Source organism: Ambystoma mexicanum, chromosome 11 (genome assembly GCF_040938575.1).
Source record: "Ambystoma mexicanum isolate Mex_15411 chromosome 11, UKY_AmexF1_1, whole genome shotgun sequence".
Taxonomy (NCBI): Eukaryota; Metazoa; Chordata; class Amphibia; order Caudata; family Ambystomatidae; genus Ambystoma; species Ambystoma mexicanum.
In genome coordinates this window covers 1,006,224,521-1,006,244,513 of record NC_090934.1, presented here as the reverse complement: position 1 = coordinate 1,006,244,513, position 19,993 = coordinate 1,006,224,521, and the positions used below count along the sequence as shown (strand labels likewise).

At 45.9% G+C, this 19,993-nt stretch overlaps 1 protein-coding gene across 1 annotated transcript in view; it reads left to right on the top strand.

The window, feature by feature from the left end:
- The window catches only part of SPG11 (SPG11 vesicle trafficking associated, spatacsin), a 1,688,331-nt gene that overhangs the window by 60,396 nt on the left and 1,607,942 nt on the right, over nt 1-19,993 (top strand). The gene's annotated exons all lie outside the window — the stretch shown is intronic.

Sequence of the window (19,993 nt, the reverse complement as noted above, 5' to 3'; positions counted from 1 at the left end):
ATCCCGATCCCGTGCTTGGAAACCATTTGCTATTAAGCGCGTTTATAACTGAACAATGAAATAAAATGAATACAAATAAATAAATATTTGTTTTTAACCTCTTGTGGGTGTACTATATTTTTAGGGCTTTTATGTTTTTATGGTCTAACTTAAATAATAGGGCAAAGCAAATAGGCTAGACCGGAATATCAAGAATAGTTAGTATAGTTCAGCTTCATTTTGAGAGAAAGAAAATATTAGGTCGCTGCTGTGGCTTGTGCCTTGTTAACTCTTTTTGAATATAATATGGCATTTATAATGCACCTGTACACAAGTGTTTCTAAGCGGGACAGGACAAAGGGGGGGGGCAGAGGGAGAACAAAACAAAGATCTTACAAGGCCCTGTGTCATTCAGATCGCGCAAGTGTGGGGAGAGAATGGGGAGAAGTGCTACAAGTGGAGGGGAGATGGAGAAATGCAGGTAATCAAAAAGTGCAGCCAGCTGGTGGCTCAGTGCAGGTATAGAAATGTGCAGCCAAAGGGTGGCTTTTAAGTGCAGAGAGAGGAGACTGTAGGATTACAGATACAGACCCCAAGTGCTGTGGGAGCCAGGCGGTAGTGCAGGGTAGGTGCAGCTGGACAATCGAGGACCTGGGCCCGAGTACCGAGGGTGGCCGGGTGACCAGTGCGCAGACCAGATGGGTCATCAGCATGGGAGAGGCAGAGAGAAACGGAAGCGAAGAGAAAGGTCTTGAGTTGCTTCCGGAACCGGACATGGTTCTGCTCAAGTTTGAGAGAGGCAGGGAGGCTGTTCCAGAGGAAGGCCCCAGCCGAAGAAAGAGATCTGCCCCCCAACTCTCGGCTTGGAGAAGTGACTGCGACTGACTCTCAGAGTTGGAGGTGGATGAGCGGAGGGCTCAAATATTTGGAAATTGTCTGTGTTCGCTGCTAAAATTCTTTTGAGCAGCACGCAGAATGAGCTGAGCAAGCGCACATACGCACAGCTTAGAGGGAATATTGCTCCAGTATGAGAATGGCCATCCCTCTCTTTTTACTACCGCTTGAGGCAAACAAATGTTGGGTGAACAACCTGTGGAAGAGCCTTCTCACCTCTGCTGGGAGCAAATGAGTCTTCTCAAGGTAAGCAATCGATAGATCCTTTGATAATAACCTATGCATTATGGTCCTGCCCTTCAGCAGGGAGTTAAGAACCCTAACATTGAGGGACAAAAGTGTAATGCATTGTAACAATGTTGTTCCCAATTTGTAAATTACACTGATGTGAGTGGGGCCCCACCTCCTCCCTGATAGGTCACAATACCCCCATCAACCCTGTACTGATTGGCAGGTTTCTTTTTGTCGAGTTTGCAGTGTCCCAGTTTTTTTTTATTCTTGGGTCTCTGGAATATTACCCCATACAAAGAGGTGACTCTAAACAGCCTTGAGTCTAACCTGGAGTCTTTGGGCATTCTGCCTACCTATCCGGAGACCTCAAGGGGCCGCCATCTACAGCTTGCGTCTCAGCAGGTTTCGTCACATCGAGTTTGCTGTGTTGTAGTTTCAGTCCGTTTCTTGGATCTCTGGGATCCAAGTTTCAGATCCAATCATGATTCACGTGCCGTCGGGCACCTACTGGTGTCTTCCTTGTTCAACAGCTCATCTGCGTCCTCTTCATCCGCTATAGTGTACTATTGGCCGTTCAAGGTGAATAGTAATTTTGTTGGGAACAACCACTGATACCTGATCAATTTCTCACAGAGCCATTGGGCTACCATGCTTAGTGGCCTTCTCCTGGTCAGCGTTGAGATCGTGAAACAAGGCTATATTTGCACAGCAAAATAGAATTGTTTTGGATGGTCTGGCATGATCCTTTCCTTCCACTGAAAAAGTGCACCCGCATTAAGACGACGAGGAGGAGATTCTTCCTTTGCTGAAAGGATGAGTAGAATCTGTGTGTTCTGTCGAGAATAATTTCTGAGGGGTCATCAAGATCCAGTACCTGACCAAAAAACATTGGAGCAAAGTCTTCCAGTTCATTGCCTCGGACTACTTTCGGGATATACCCCAGGAGAATTGTATTAGGCCGGGCCCAATTTTTGGCATCCTCCTGGCATGAGCATACCACCTCCATTTGCTCTTCCAAACCTGTAACTCTATTTGCTAGATCCTCATGGTTGCCGATTGCATTCTCCGTTTTCTCCAGCCCATGTTCCACAGCCCTTACACGTTTGTCCATTTTCACAATCGAACCTGAGAGTTTCTCCACACTGGCCATAATTGCATGCTTTAGCTCCTGTGGAAGCTGCCGATCCTGTTTTGTCACTAAATTCTCCATGGGGTCCGAATGCTGGAACTCGTTGTGCACCTGACTCATTGTCAAGAGCTGCTGAATCACAATCCCCCCTCCCCTCTGTGACACAGCTGGGACCCCAGGAGCTGCATCCCCGTAAGGACCGCAAATCCGGGGTGGCTCAGCAGCTTCCAATCTCGCACAGCCAGGGTTCGTCTACCCACAGCAGAGTAGCCATCATCGGATCAGCGGAATACTCCTACCCTGTGCTGTTGACATGGTTATGGTATATGCTGCCGACCATGAATGGGTTGTCCTTTTGGTTTTTGTGTGTTCGTCCTGCGAGATACACTGTATGTATAGATGTCTACAGCTGTGAGCAGGCTGATTGTGGAAGGTCTTTGAAGCTATTGTACCTTTTTTATAATTTATCTTTACTGAACATTTTGAGAAACAAACAGAACTCAAGATACATCCGTCAGCATGCTCATAAGCACAACATATCCTTTTAAGCAATTTCAACTTCCGGTTACATTTTATCTGTTAACTCGTACCTGTATCAAACTGAGAGCGGATTTGAGTCCATTTTCCTCTTTGTGCCATGTCTTTCACTGGATATTTAATTCCATATTCCTCGAAAAGCATAAGCAACTTTGCATTACAAAAGGATAGAATATGTGAAAAATAGAACCAATAAAATAAACGCAAACCTACAGGATTAGACTCACAGATATGCATTATTTTCAGCAATCACAGGTTACAGTGTTCTTATGTTTCAGAGTGTTATTTCAGCCCAAACACTCACCCGAGTGCATTTATAGACAAAATAAAAAAAAATCATTTTGTATTTTACACATGTGAGACAGGCATGGAATTGAGTGAGATGACACAGACAACAGAAGTGAAATTATTAACAAAACTTTATTAATGATCAGGAGATTGAGAGAGTGTTTGGTGCGAGCGGCATCATTACTTTTGTTTTACCTGAAGAGACTTGCTGGCGTAGTCTTTCTACAATATCTATCCCAGACTGCATGACTCACCCTTAAAAGCTCCTGGTCATAGCAGAGCGATGCGGAGAGTGAGATAGAGTGTTTGGGCCGAGCAGCATAATTACTTTTGTTTTACCTGAAGAGGCTTGCTGGTGTAGTCTTTCTACAATATCTATCCCGGACTGTACAACTCGCCCTTAAAAGCTCCTTGTCCTAGAGGGTTGGACAGCGGTGGAGGACAGCTGACTGTTCCGTCTCCCTCTTGCCGCTTGTTTGAGGATTCCGGTGTAGTATGTCGCAACTTCCAACCAATTGTTACTAAGAGGTGGGGTTTAGGGGAAGTGAAGGTGACTGTGATTGTAATAGTTTAACATGAGCCTTGCGCTTGTGACTATTCGTGAGTGTTACCTGTTTTTCGAAAAAGGAAACTAAAAATCAAATTCTGAACATGTTTAGCTCGATTGTGATGACAATAATTTGCCTGTTACATGGCAACAGGATTGTGTAAAGCATTCTAAGGCAAAAAATAAAAAAAGAGTGGATCAGGTGTTGCCTGGACCTATCTGCCACAGCTGGGAGAGGACTGCGGGTCTGGGTGCTTTGGAGCTTTCGGAGATAAGCCAACTGGGGGCACACATTTCACAGAGAGCGACTGCAGGCCAGGTTGCCTTTGAACTCTTTGGTACGAAGCTGTTACTTTTGCTAGCCTAAAACGGAGTGAATTAACACGGCCTTGTGTGCCATCTGGCTGCTAGTAAGGACCAGAAATCGGTGAAGGTTGTGAGTAGGTGTCAAGACTGAGGTTCCAGTGGGCAGGTACCCCGTGAATTCTCTTTGTGTAAAATTGATCCCCATTGAAATTCAAACCCAGGGAGTGACTGTGGGCGGATCAGCCTTTGAGCTCTTCAGATTGAGTTCACAGGAGGGGTTTGGAACCTCTCGCTAATCGTAAATTAGGTGAAATCTTTTATCTTGGTCATTGCTGTTGTCATTATGTCCCGGGCCATAACTAGAAAGCAAAAGATAGAGCTGTGAATGACTTCAACAGACATCGATTATTATTATTTTTTTGTTGTAAATCTGTCTCTGCAAACTATGAGGAAGCGCAAGCCTGACCGCCTCAGTGTGACATGGTAAACACTCCCACAAAGGGTCAGGAAACCTCAGAGGAGCTACTTGTATGGACTATTTGCAATGACTTGGGTCTTCAGACCTATTGCTCAAACAGCCAGAGGGTTCTAAGTACTGGTATGGTGCCTGTAGATGATTCATTTCTTACCATGGCAGAGGACCATCATTCTAAAACAACTAGGAGGAAGTTACAATTGCAGATGGCCTCTCCCTTGGCAGGCCATAAGATCACTGATTTTTATCCTTATGCCGGCTCAAGTACTGATATCAGGCGATCGAAATCTCATGTGGCCTGTATTAGGAATGATCTGGGTAACATCACAGATATAAGTATTTTGGATGGTGTTGGTAATGTTGGTTGTCTATCCTCTGAGGGGATACCAAGAAATGATACAGAAATAAATAAACCTGGAGGTGTGGTAGTGGTGGAAAATGTTAGGACTCTGGAGGATGGTATTTCATTGAGTGAGAGTGATGCAACTCCAGGATCTCCCTCGCACCTTCTGGAGCTCCTCTCCACTAGTAACCTCACACAAGGTCCTGATCATAGCAGTCAAAGAATGTTACATCATACGCTTAGAGAAGCAGATGATCACTTTAGATTAACATCACCATCTATTTCGGCCCTTAACTCAATTCTCAGCACCCAAATTGAGCTTTATGTTAAAATAAAGGATGAGGGCAAGGCCCACAATCTTATTATGTGAGAGTTACAGGTTAGGATTGACATATTGAGTAACTGGGCCTTTGCCTCAAAACCTTTAGCTCCCTCAAATGTGATAAATCTGTAGGGACTGACAAACCTGACTTGCCTCTGGGTCAGGAGAACGCAACTGTAAGTTTGGTTGAATGCGAGTAAGTCCTGGTGGAGAGAGGCTCTAAAAAGGCCAAACAGAAATCTAGAAACAGAAGGAGACAACAATTGAGAAATAACTCGAGGAAATTCCTCCAAAATGTACATTTCACTGATGATGAAATAGATAAATCCGAAGATAATAATGGGGTCTTAGGTGATTTAAACAAAAGTCCCACTGCTATTGTTGCAATGAATACATTGAACTTGGTAGGTAAATCAGGTGAAACTCAGCCTCCATGTATCGACTTAACTAGAATTGAGTTGGTCACTCGGTCGTTGCCAAATAAACTTGATACTGTGAGTGTGTGTCAAGAAATAACTAACTCACCATTGCGGATTACTGAGATGTCCGCCTTGCCTCCAATGCGTAACCAAATAGCAATGAGTACTCTGCCTGAATCTCATGCCAGAAGATTACTTGAGTCAGGGAACGTCCATACCTTTTTGACACAAACAGCTGACTCTGATGAAAGCAAGTTTTAATCATTGACAGAAATGGGTGAGGCAGTGTGGGTTCTAAATGAACAACGGGATGATGGTAGTTACATTGGCGTGTATGGGGGTCCCTGGTTCTTCTACTCGAATAGAATGTGTGCATAAGTCACCATCTGCACGAGCTAAGGAGCAATTCAAAAGTGGTCCAATTGCCAGTTTAAATGGCAGAGAAAGGAAGACGAAACACTGCAGAGCTAGGTTCGCGGGAACAGGCTAATTCTTCTCAAACTCTAGATAGAATGTCCATGACGGAAAGAATAGTTGGCCATATCGATCATATAGGTGGAATGGGGGACCGAGATCTTTTAATCAGTTTGTTAGATCTGCAGGGAGGCAAAGGTCGTGGCGCAGATGTGGGATTGTGGCGCACCCAAATCATGGACCCAAAATGTCAGCACCAAAAGGGACCAAGTCAGGGGCTCACATAATGTCTGATTTTAAGGGGGAATAAGCAATGTATTTTGAAATAAGACCGCATATTAACCTGGATGTTACCCTTAATCGTGCATGTTTTCAGAAATGAGTGAGTCAAATCCCTATGTTGGAGGCAATCTCAACAAGAGATATTGAGTTTGTCAGTTTTGCTGTGGAGGCTCGCACAGACTTAGCTGAAGTCAGCTGGAGGTCTCCCTTTGTGAAGAAGTTAATCCTCGAGGAAAGTAGTGAATTCTTGAAATTGGTTTGTCTAGTGTATGCAGGGAGAAGCAAGATCAAAATGGTACTGCAAACGGATGGAAATTGACAGGCAAGTTGGTCTGGAAATAGGCCAGGAAGTAGTGATAGAGATCGGGTCTCTGCACAAATGGTCTCTGATATAGCGTCCCAAGTATCGGAATCAATCGAGATGATCAGGGGATTCTGTTTCAGCTAGTGAACCTCTTGAAGAAAGAACTAGCTGGAACAAGAGTGTATGAAAAAGGTCTATAATACTTAATCGGAACACACAAGGATTCAATAGTTTCATGGAAAATGAAGGTGATAATCACATCTTTGATACCTATGATGTCATACATTTCCAGTAAACATGGCTCACATCTGTAATTTGCTTGGACAGTTTTACTATGATACAGCAATTAGCATGTACATCTAATGGTGGGTGGCCATCAGGTGGCCTTCTGATTGCCTTAAGAAACACCAAAATGAAAGCGGCAAATGTAATCTCTAATTGCTTTCCAGGTATCTTGGCTGTAGAAATCGAAATTTGTGAAATTAATAAAACATGGCGTGTGTTAGTGGTAAATCTGTATTGGAATCAAAGTGTTGAGTTGGTTTCCTTTATAAATCATATTTCAGATTTATTGGGCACATAGTTGCTGACAAATGATCATCATGTGATCATGTCAGGAAATCTGATTTGGTATTGCTTAAGTCCAGAAATTATGAATAATGCTCCAATAGGTACAAACTGGGAAAAAATGGAGATCCTTGTTTAAAGCATGGGATCTGTCCATGGCAAATGCGAATGTGGGTAAGAATACTAAAAATTGTATTACATGGAAAAGGGGTGCACAATTATCCTCTCAAAAAATATGTTGGAAGTGTGTAGTGACTTTGATGATAGGTATTCCACTTTGAGTGATCATAATATGCTGACCTCTGTTTTTAGGCTAAATATGAAACATCATTTGTCGGAGAATCTTACGAATCTCACGACTAATCTGGCAGCTAATCGGATTCAGAAATTTATCATAGGTTGTGTCACTTTGAAGCAAAAATTGGAGAAGTATTTGGCAACTATTTCCACAGAGGAATTGGTGATCTATTGTTCAAGTAATAATTTGCAGAAGTTTATTTGTGATAAAGAAATACCTAAACATCTTACTTTTACTAAAGCTATCCATACCTATATTTTTGATGAAGAGGTATGGGTTAGAAAGAAAATAATAAATACGTCGGCAACTTCATCTCCTCAGATTAAACCATATCAATAATGAAACCTATAGAATTAAGAGGCAATCTCTATGTCAGATTTATAGACATTGGATTTGCTCTCACCGTTCTATCATGGTACAAAGGGATGTTGAAAACATACTATCCACTTTTTTACGTCAAGATGCACGGATCCTCTGGTCATTAATAATTAGTATGGATAAGCAGCAGATTGAAGTCCATAGTTCTCGTATCAGTGAAGCTAGCTGGCGCGTTCATTGTGTAAACCTAAATGGAAATATGTGCCTGGATGTAAATATAAATAAGATCTTTGTTAGACATCCTTGGGAATTACATTTTGAGACGGAGGACATAGCGGTTGATTTGTAAAGCATCTTCGTCTAGAGACTCAGGTCCAAATCGTCTGACTAATGTCATATTAAAGACAAATGTAAGTCTGTGGTTGCAATATCTTATATCTGCTATTCAAGGATATCGTAGTGCAGCAATCAGTGCCTTCATCTTGTAATGAATCGATCATCATTCCTATAGATAAAATATATATATTTATATTATATATATTTATATTTATTTATTTATAAAGCGCGGCCAGGCCCAAGGGCATACGGGCGCATAAGTTAGATCTGGTTACAATTGCAGTTGAAGACATTCAATAGGGTTACGTTACATTGCAGTTACAGATGGGTACAAACTTAGTCATGCAAATGCATATATACATAGTCTAGTGTAGTTATATTAATTACAAGAGTGTACAGTGACAGTTGATCATGATAGGATCAGGCAGTTAGGCTGTCATAGAGTCAATGTTGTGAAGCCAGCACTTGGTGTTGTGTTTAAAAAGGTTAAATGACGGTTCTGCTCGCAAAAGTGCAGGTATTGTGTTCCATAATTTGGATGCTTGTACAGGGAAGCTAGCACCACCCGAGTTGTGAAGTTTAAATCTCGGTATGGACATAGTGTTAGCTTGTGCAGCTCTAAGTGGTCTTGATGAAGTGTGAGGTGTAAGTTGGTTGGTGAGGTAGGCTGGTGCAAGGTTGGCCCTGGCTTTATGTGTGAGGGCAAGAGTTTTAAGGGATATTCTGTGCTTGACTGGAAGCCAGCGTAGCTTGCTTCTGGTCTCCGAAATGTGCATTTTTTTGGGGATGTTGAGGGCAGCTCTAATGGCATTATTTTGGATTACTTGTAGTTTGTTGATATTCTTGTAGCTAGTACCTAAGTAAAGGGCATTGCAATAGTCTATCTTGGAAAGGACTAATGCTCTGGCAAGAGTAATGCAATTGGGTGAGGAGATGAATGGCCTACATGCAGTGATCAACTTACAGGTGTAAGCGGCTGATGATGCTACTGCATTAGTTTGTTTGGAAAAGGATAAGGTGGCATCGATGTAGACCCCAAGGGTTTTGGTGTTATTTGACACGGGGATGAGGTTGCCATCAATGGTGAAGGAGTTAAATGCAGGATTGAGCTTTTTGAGTTTGGCGTGAGTGCCAAGGATGATCAACTCGGTTTTTTCGTCATTGAGACATAGTCCGTGAAGTGCCATCCAAGCTTGAATTACTGAGTAGATTTCGTTAAGGGTTATGCTGTCTGTTTCGTAGTTCCCCGAGAGAGGAATGAGTATCTGGGTGTCGTCCGCGTAATTGGTATACGTGACACCCAGATAGTCAAGGATATCAAAGAGGGGCTTTGTGAATATATTATAGAGTGTCGGGGACACGCAAGAGCCTTGCGGGACTCCGCAGGGTACTGGAGAGGGTTCAGCAGAATCAGTGGGAGAGAAGACCCTCATGGTTCTGTTCTCCAAGAAGGAGCTGATCCAGGCTGTGGCTGCGTCTGAGAAGTGTGCTGCAGTTTTCAAGTGGTGACAGAGTGTTTGATGGTTGACCAGGTCAAAAGCTGCTGACAGATCAAGCAATAAGAGGAGTGCAAGTTTACCATTGTCTTTCAGGATTTGGATCTGGGTAGTGAGATCTATTAATGCAGTTTCCGTGCCGTGTCTCGGTCGGAAACCTGACTGCCTAAGTCCTAGGAGATTGTTTGATTCTAAGTAGGCCTGTATTTGTAAGTAGGCTGCTCTATCCAATATTTTTAATAAGAAAGGTACAGTTGTTATCGGTCTATAGTTAGAAGGGGTGGCTGGATCAAGAGTAGGTTTTTTTAAGAGTGGGATGACCCACGCATCTTTTAGGTTATCAGGCACTACTCCAGTTTTGAAGGAGGCATTGATTAGGTTGGTTATGAATGGTGCCAAGTCGTGTGCTGCAGCTTTGATGATCGGGGCAGGGCAGGCATCACCTTGGCAGTTAGATGGCTTAAGTTTCCTGATGATGTTTTCTACTTCCCAGATAGAGAGGGGTGAGAAGCTGAAAGGTTTAACAGTTGATTTAACGGTAGGTGATTTGTTAGGTATTTGTTTGTAGTCCGGGTCAGCAAGTAGCAGTGATTTTTTTGCGTTGATTTTAGATTGTAGGCGAGCTATTTTATCTAATAAGGCCTTCTGAATATTACTACACCATAGTGCATCTGTAACACATTTGTCTATGGGGGCAATGGGGGATTCAAGTTCTTTCAGGATCTTAAAGAGTTCCTTTGTGTTGGATTCCGCTTGTATAATCCTTTTGTTATATGTGTCCTTTTTAGCAATAAAGATGGCTTCTTTGTAACTAGAGGAGGCAAGAGTTAGTTCAGTCTTATTGGAAGCTGTGGGATGTTTCTTCCAGTGTGACGCTGCGGTTCTCTTAGCTTTGCGTAATTCTCTTAGTTGTGGCTTGGGGGATCGTTCTGATCCTTCCAATTATGGACATATAGCACTACTAGATTCTGATAGAAAAATGTATGTGTCAGTAGTATTGAAACATCTGGAGTCTTGGGCTACTGATAGAGGAATCCTCTCTGATCTTCAGACAGGATTCAGAAAAGGAATGGCAACATCACTTTATGGTCTGATATTATCGGTTTTAAAAGTCAAAACTACAGCTTGCACAAATATATCCTCTGACATGCCCTTATGTTGCCATGATCGATTTTTCAAAGGCCTTTGATACGGTTGACTGTTCTCTTTTATGGAAAAAAATGAACTATTGGGGCATTCCACCCTCACTCATGTCTCTATTGGTATCCATACACTCTACACTCTAATAACTAAATCAGAATCAGGCTGGATGCCCAAGGAAATCTATCAGAATCTGCTTCACAAGCAGTCTGAGACAGGGTTTCATATTGGCACCCTGTTTGTTCAATCTGTACCTGGCAGAGTTAAAAGATACTGGCCCTCATTACGACCCTGGCGGTAAGTGAAAAACGATGGCGGTAAAGGATTACCGCATCGCTTACCGCTAGGTCCTATTATGATCCGAGTAACTGCAATTAGCGGCACCGTAGTTAACGGTGCCGCTAACAGCACCAAGGGCGCGGGCACGCGACCCCCCATGCCGAAAATAGCAGCATGGCGCAAATTGGGGAACATGACGAGTTGAGCAGACATGCTCTTAACGCCCTTGCGAAGGCCGTAAAGTACCTTACCGTCATGGTGCTAATACCGCCATCGTGGACCAACCGTAAATGGTCATGTGCAGTGTTCCCAGCTGTCACAGGTGCACACAATCAGCACAGGTGGAGGCAATACAGACTGGCCAAGTACAAAAGGAGCACACCCCACCCCTTCCCACACCCAGTCACACTCCACAATGATTCCAATACGACTAGCAATGTTGGGGCTGGAGGACCTGATTGAAATGGAAGCGCTACAGCAACAACAGCTACTACAACAACAGGCAGCACAGGGGAGACGCAGGAGGAGAAGGAGGGCAAGGCAGGGCCAGCAAGCCCCACCAGCACAGCCAGTGCTACCATGCAGGCAGCCCCCAATCCCACGCATCAGAGCCAGCCCATTCAACCTCATCGCTGAGCAGATCCACACCCTGTACCGTTTGGACCGGGACACCATCACCACCATCGTGGACATGATACACGACGACATCGTCAGCATGATTGAAACACCCACCGCCATCCCCCCTCTACTGAAGGTATTGTCCGTGCTCCACTGCCTGGCCACAGGCACCTACCAGCACACAGTGGGGCACTTGCATGGCATTTCACAACCATTATTCTCACGTACGCTGAACCAAGTGCTCAATGCCCTCCTCAAGTACACAGACGACTACATTTCCTTACCACGGTCTGCCCAGGAGATCGCAAACACCAAAGTGGGTTTCCATGCACTGGCCCGCATACCTGGTTGCATTGGTGCGATCGACTGCACCCATGTGGAATTGGTGGTCCCACATGCCATGGAGGTAGCGTACCGCAACCGTAAGCAATACCACTCAATCAACGTACAAATGGTATGTGACTCAAACAGGATCATCACACATTGTTGTGCCTGGTACCCCGGATCAACCCATGATTAAATGGTCCTACGGAACTCCACAATACCACGCTACATGGAGCGACATGCAGGGCCGAGATCCTGGCGACTTGGTGAGTCTCATGTCATGGCCATGGAATTGTGAAGTGGATAGGTGATTGACGTACCATACTTTACCTGGCTGACAGGGGGTGGGGGGAAGGATGCATACTTCATCTGGCTGACAGGGGGTGGGGGGAAGGATGCATACTTCATCTGGCTGACAGGGGGGGGTGCATACTTCATCTGGCTGACGGGGGGGAAGGATGCATACTTCATCTGGCTGACGGGGGGGGAGGGGAAGGATGCATACTTCATGTGGCTGCGAGTAGCAGAGGTAATGGAGCCAGCTCATACCCTAAAGCAGTGCAGACTTTAGCTGACACCTGACCACATAATGCCAGATGTAGGCAGCCCTACCATGTGAATGAAGATGTGTCCCAACCATGACCCAATCAAAAGCATGTGCACTGTACAAAATCAGACCGCATCCAGCTCAAAGAAATGCACCTACATGCAATGACTTCAGCCAATACACGGCACCAAACACCATTAACTGAAAGGCCAGTCCACCATAACTGCGCACAAAGGAGCCACATGACGGACATGAACATCAAAACACCAATACATGGACATAGAGGCCCAAATGAATTGCATGACAACATTTTTAGTGCTCAGTGAGGTCATCATGAGGCTGACAGCAATGGTGCCATGATGAGAGCATTGATAACACATGGACATCGGCCAGAACACCAAAACAACCGCTATGTACTAACACAGTGAATGGGCACTCATAAGGTACTGGATCCCCCTGCATACAGTGGTTGAAGGCATGCAAAACAGTTCATAAGAGGAATACACATATAGCGGTCACTTCGTGTGACTGCATTCGTGCATGGAAATGGGGTTCAAAGGAAGAGATGAATGCATGCCATGGTGTTACGTCATGATTTGAAATCTGATGTCATGATTGACACACACATTGTTGCCCACATACAGGTGATGCAGGCAATCCCTTGAAGCGGTGGCTCCTTACCCCAGTCCGGAACCCACAGAACCGGCACGAGGAGGAATTTAATCGTGCACATACCCGTACCCGTGTGGTGATTGAGCAGACATTTGGCCTCTTGAAGGCACGGTTTCGCTGCCTCAGCAGGTCTGGTGGGGCACTCCTGTACCGCCATGAGAAGGTGGCAAAGATCGTCATGGCATGTGTAATGCTACACAATATGTGCATCAGACGGAATGTGCCCCTGCCCCCTGACGCTGAACTGCAACCACCTGACGATGACGATGAGGAGGTTGGGGATGGGGCGGCACCTCAGGGCGGAAGCAATGCACAGGAAGGACGTGCCATTTGTCAGACTCTAATTAACCAATGCTTCTAGCACACATGGACGGTGGATGTCACATGGAGGTGGCACTTGGGGCACTGTGTGTGTCTGGGACATGCACACTGTGGACCGTTCACAAATAAAGCACACATACACAATGATCAATGTCCACACATGTGATTTGTGCATAACCATAAACTGTATTGATTAGGTGATTTGACTGAACACACCCCCTCTCCCCTACCCCCTCAACTCCCCAACACACCGCATCCCCCCTCTCCCCTCAACTTCCCTACACACCCATCCCCCCTCCCCACTCAACTCCCCAACACACCCCATTCCCCTCCCCCTTCAACTTCCCAACACACCCCATCCCCCCTCCCCCCTCAACTTCCTAACACACCCCATCCCCCCTCCCCCCTCAACTTCCCACAAAAGTGTGTGGATGCCTGTGGTGTAGTGCATCATGTGGGATTGTCCCACTGGGCGGACTCGATTGCCCCCCCCCATCCCTGCACCCGGGGCACCTCTGCCTGTACTCTGCAGGTTCCTGGCCGATCTGCGGACAGGGCTGGATGGGGCTGCACTGGCAGCCGAGGAGGTACTTGGCCCCTCACAAGGACGCATGTCCCTCAAAACCTACACAAGGTCTGCGAGCACGTGCCGCACCGCGGCTAATTCTGTACATATGTCCTTGGATGTGGATACTATTGCTGCCTTCACTGTCTCTGCACATTGTTACATTCCTGCCCTAGTACTCCCACATTCGGCCACATGCTGGTTCATTAGTGAGGACGGTTGTTGTTGGCGCTGGATTATTTGTTCCATTGACTCTTGGTTTTTCGGGGCTGACGATGATGCCAGTGGCGTGTTGAATGTGCTGCTCCCCTCCTGCACATTTTCAACTGGGGATGGAGTGGCTGGCCAAGAGTTATCAGGGGATTGCCCCTGTATGCCTTCAACATGCTGGCTGCATGGGACAGGTAGGGGGAAAGAAGGTGGCCAATGGGGGAACCTACAACTACATCTGCATTCCCTGCATCATCGTCAGAGCAACCTGCGGTGGCAGCAGTCTCGCCTATTGTGCTGCTTCCGGCAGACCCAGTGCTTTCGGTGGGCAACACTTGCTGCGTGTGTGATGCTGGTGCTACCATGGTGCTTGGCCTGGTGCACATCTGTGCCCTGGCCTGTGTTGTGGTCGTTGATTTTGGCTGCAGAGGGATTTTGTTTTTTCCAGCAGAGATGGAGGGTTGTTGTGTGGGGACATCGGGCCTGGCCTTCTTTGCAGGTGTGGTGGCAGCGTCTTCCTCGTCACTGTCCGAATGAGAGCCTGTGGTGGAGCCAAGGGGGGAAAGGGTTAGTGATGCCTCTCTGGACATTGAGCAGGCATTGTGATGGCTGCATTCATTTTGATTGGTACATGTTGCACATTGGAGGCAGTTACATACTTTTAGGTGGTAGAAGCATGGAGGCATGTGGGTGGCTACGGAAAGGTTGTGCATACTGCATGTGTACAAGATGGAGGTCAGAACTGCCTGTAGGCAGTATTATACAGATGTGTTGTGTTTAACCCTGTCAGGCATCATTGCAATTCCCATCAATCTGGACTTCAGTGACTTTGGCATGGCTGGATTAGAGGCACCTACCTGTGTCACATGAAGTCGGGGCTCCTCTCTCCATGTCTCCGACCCCCTCGATGCTTTCGGTGCCAATGAGTGCGGCACATGTCTCCTCACACGGCTGCAATTTTATTGGTGACTGTGCTCCTCCACCAGTTTCCATAGCCAGGTTTCTGTTGGCAGAAAGAATACTCCTTACGCAGAGCCGTAGGTCATCCCACCTCTTCCTGCACTGTCGTGCATTGCGGGGTGTAGTGCCAACTGCACTGACCCTCTGTGCGACCAGGGCCCATATGGCCTTTTTACGGGCTATTGCCGGTCTTGTCATCTCGTTCGAAAACACCACGTCGGCATGTTCCTGTAGTGTCTGTCAACATGTTATGCTCCTCCTTAGAGAAGCGCTCCTGCCGCAGCCGGTCTCCAGTTTTTTTCACAACTTTTGTCATTGTAAGGATGGATTAATGTAGATGAAGCTTTGCAGAGGTTGTGGGGGTCAGGTGTCCACTGGTTGAGGCGGATGGCAATGGATTGTGTTTTTGAAGATGGCCGCCGTGCTCTTTCCCGTTCCTGTGCGTTGACGCAACTTCCGGTTCCGCTTATTTGCGGTCACCACTAATAAAGGTTCCAGCTATTTGCGGCCGCCGCTAATGGCTGTGATCGTTAATATCGATGGCTGAGGTGGCGGACGCGCTATTTGCACGGCATACGATGCTGGTAAGTGGCGTTTTTGGTACTTTTGCGCCATGGCGGTTGTTACATTACCGGCATGGCGCAAAGCTCGTGGCCGAGAGGTCATAATGTGCTGCTTTTAGCGGTATCTGGCCAGCATGGACACGTTAATTGCGCCATGGCGGTAATGTCCGCAAATTACCGCCAGGGTCGTAATGAGGCCCACTGTCTGTGGAGTAGGATTGTTGAGCCCTAAAATAGGGGGTCTATGTGTAAATTGGCTCGCATATGCAGACGATTTAGTGCTACTCGATGCTACACCAATAGGGTTACGTCTGTTGTCGACACTGAGTGAGTACGCAAGAGCGAATCATCTAATAATAAATCAAAATAAAGGTCATGTCATTCGTTTTGGCAAAAGTAAAATCAAGCAGGCAAATGGTTGATTGATGCCAAAGGAATTAAAACTAGTGAAATAACATACTTAGGCTTCAATATAATGCGGCTTCAATATAATGCAGCCTACAAAGAGAGAAGCTCTGATCAATCGTATGCACAATAAGATAAATCAATTAACTTTTTAAACCTCTTCTGTCATTTTATGTTTGGCAAAGTAGTGCCTAAGATCCTTTATGGTCTAGAAATCAAATTATTTGTCAATAGAGCTGCCATGGGAAATGCTGGCGGGTCGAATCTGGAAAAGGGTTTTTAATCTACCCCTTACAATCCCTGTGGCCTCTAATTGATATGAATTAGGTCTGTTGTCAATTGAAGCATGGTTTCAATGGATGGTCTTAACATTGATGGGGAAAATGTATTCATCGAGCTAACCATCTCTTTATAATAGACTATTTGATGATTCGTGTGCTCAGTCATCTATAGTTTGTTTCTCTCGAGGCATTCACCATTAAGATTTTGGAATGCTGTGGGATGCAGCAAGAGGAATTGATCTCAAATCCATCTGGAGTAAAGAAAAGGGTCAAGGAAATGGAATGGATCAAAACTATAACTAAGGTCCATAGCTGCAAAGTACATTCAACAATGTCAGCGGTGGACAATTCTCTTGGTACTTTACCTAAATACATTGTCCAATTCCCTTGTCCTAAAATCGAGAACAATTCTTTCACTTTTGTTCGAATCTCTTCCCCATGGGAGAAATCTCTTGTATACGAGATAAAAATTGCAATCCGTCTGTCGTAATATGTGGTTATTGCATGGACAAATCACTGATCCAAACGCTAAAATATATAATGGTGGATTGTTCAATGCTTAGGGAACTGAGAACTCACTTTGTCTGAAAATCGATTGAATTCTGGTCATGAAATTTCTTTAACTGTTGAAGTGATTTGATTGCTGAAGGTGTAATGTATTTTAATCTAGACTTTTAATTGTATGCTTGTAATGATTGCCTGTGAATTATTTTTGATAAAGGATCAAGTTTTTATAAATAGTTGTGTTTTTATAGGTTTGGAAATGTTATGTATTGTATTGTGAAAGATCAATGTATTGATCGTAACACAATACACATAAAAAAAAAAGTATCAGGATGGTGTAGCACCTAACTAGCCCTATACTACAGTGGGATTTCCCCTGCCTAAAGAATCCTAAGGGAAGTCTTTGCAAGTCCAAAATGAAAACCTGTCTGTGTCAAAACCTATGCTTGTCCTCACACTTATAACAAAACATGGTGTACTAATCTTTCTCAACAAAATGGAAGTGTTCAAAAGTAAAGACTGAACTCCTTTCAGCTTAGGTTCTTCTTGGGTTTCCTGTTTCAAGTTCCAATAAAGATTCAGTTCAATAGTGTTTGATCAAAGTTCTGAAATTACCTTCACCAAGTTTTAATGCATCACAGTTCGCACACAACTGAGATCTTGGGACTCCCTTCTCCAATACAAAGTCCTTCACTAGTTTGACTCTCAGGGTTCCCTTACCCAAGACTTCAGCAACACTTTGGCTTTCATCTGCTCAATAGTTCAAAAGAAAACATTGGGTCCGACTGACCCTCCTTCAGGTTTGCTTCACCAAGTATTTCACTGTTCTTCGCAGATTGTTCATCATTCAGAGTTTCCTGGTCTCGGCGCAGTCGTCGGACCTCACGGTCCACCCATCACAGGTCGCACAACCATAAGTCTCCTAAAGCTGTTTGGCCCCTCACCGTATTCTTTGTAACCCTCTTTGATACCAGTTCTAGAGTTGTAATATATTGATGACTTTTTGTCACGTTTGAAACTCTACTTGGCAGTCTTTCTGATCTTTGCACACAAAATGCTCACCACAACTCTTAAGTACTTCATATGCCTTTGATTCTGTCGATACTGCTCTTAATTGATCGTACTGGTTGACATATCTATTTTTAAGTGTTCATTCGCCATTCAGCATATCATAGTTTCTGAGGCTTGTGGATCTGCTTAGATCACATGCTGTGCATAGGCCGACATCTAGTGGAAGCTGCGGAGTATTAGTTTGTTTTTCGAAACTCAAAAATGGGCGTCGACACAAGCGTGCCAGTAATACTATCCCTAGTGTGACGTCCACTGTACCCAAGATCCCTCACGCGTCTAGGATCCTCAGATTGTTTTTTTCCGCCATACTGGTCGGAAGCATTTTGCGGAGTCCCCTGGCCTTAGCCATACTTTTGCTAATATTCAAATTTATAATTCTTATTGACATCCTTCCCCAACCCAACGTCGACCCTCGACACTCGACGACGGCTGGAGAAGATATCGACCGTCGGCTGCTGCACGACGGATCGGGGCCTCGGAAGGCTGCTGGCCTCGGCCCGGGCCTAGTAGGCCGCTGGCCTCGGCCCTGCAAGTAGGGTGAGTGGGGGGTGGTACATACTCTTGACTCCTGATATATAGGTACACCTTATATATTTCCTATACTGCTTGCCGAGGGACCACCCCGAAGCGAACTGCAGAGCGTGTAGTAGGTTTAAACCTAAAACACTTAAGGACCGTTCGACAAAGCGTTGGGCCCACCACGCCAGGCAGGCGGCCATGGCAGCGGAGGGCGCCTTCAGCGATGGCAGCGACGCCGTACTTTCGGACGGCGAGGGCATTACGGCGTCGAAAGACAGCCGAGCGCAGGTCCCCGACCTCGGAAGGTCGTCCGGCAGGGCGGCTATGGGGAAGACCCCCGGCGACGCAAGCGCTACACACCCTACACACACTAAACACACTAAGTCCAACCGAACCTCGACGACGTCGACTTCTCGGAAAGAGGCACAGATGGAACGGTCCGACTCGGTGTCCTCTGGGCGCTCTCGATCGAGATCGCCTCATGACGCAAGGCAATCATCCACTCTTGCCAAGAGTGCCTCGCTCCCTAGACTAACGGAAGTTCGATCGTCGGAGGACGAAGACGACTTCCACCCCCAGGCCGCGCTCCAAGAGACGGAGCCCGCAGGGAACACCAGAGAGGCCCCACGCTCGAAAGACACAGATACCTCTTCCGATCCTCAACGCCAGGCGTCGAAAGTCTCCGGGGCCTCCAGAGGACAGGGAAAACATTTTTCCACGCACGGGGAAGGGGGGAAACAGCGGAAAGCACATTCTTCCACTCCTGTAAGGCCATCCTTTCCCCCAAAGCACACAGACAAATACAAGTCTACTGCAACATCCAGCAAGGGTACCCTTGATAAGTCCCCTAAATTGCCTACTAAAGTTATCCCCTGTTCCAAAGAATGGTCCAGTGAAGACATAGACAGGGTCATGTCAAGGATGTCTTCCTTGGCAGATTTTTACGACAAGAATCCAGAGCATTTCCTCTCGTATGACCCTCAGGGGGCCACACCCTCAGGTTCCACTGATCCTATCCCCCCCAAGTAAAAAGGCCCGGTTCGAAAGACCTGAACCCTTTGAGGTGCAGCCTTACTCTACTCCATACTCTACTCCACACCCCAGGTACCAAGGAGAGCCTTTCCCTGAGGGGGACCAGGAGTTTGAAATTATGGAGGAACAAACCGGGGCCGAATACTATGCGGATGATGAGGACCAGGAGGAGGGAGAAGATGAGCAGGAAAATTACAGAGTAGATTCCCCGGTAGAGAACGAAGCCCCAATTACCGACTCGCCAGTCGATAACCAGCCCCTCCTTAATGAGGTTCTCGCTCGCGCGGCAGAACATTTTCACATCGACACCCACGGTGTACAGGAGGAAAGGGACTTCGCAGAAGAGTTGGTGGGAGAGAGGAGGCCGGTCGCTCAGACCATCCCTTTCCTTAAATCCATCCAACGAAGAATAGATCCGTCCCTGGTGAACCCAAACCTCACCAGAGCAGTCAACCCCAGGGTCGAAAAACTTTTCCGGGCAGCCCAGTCTGACCCTC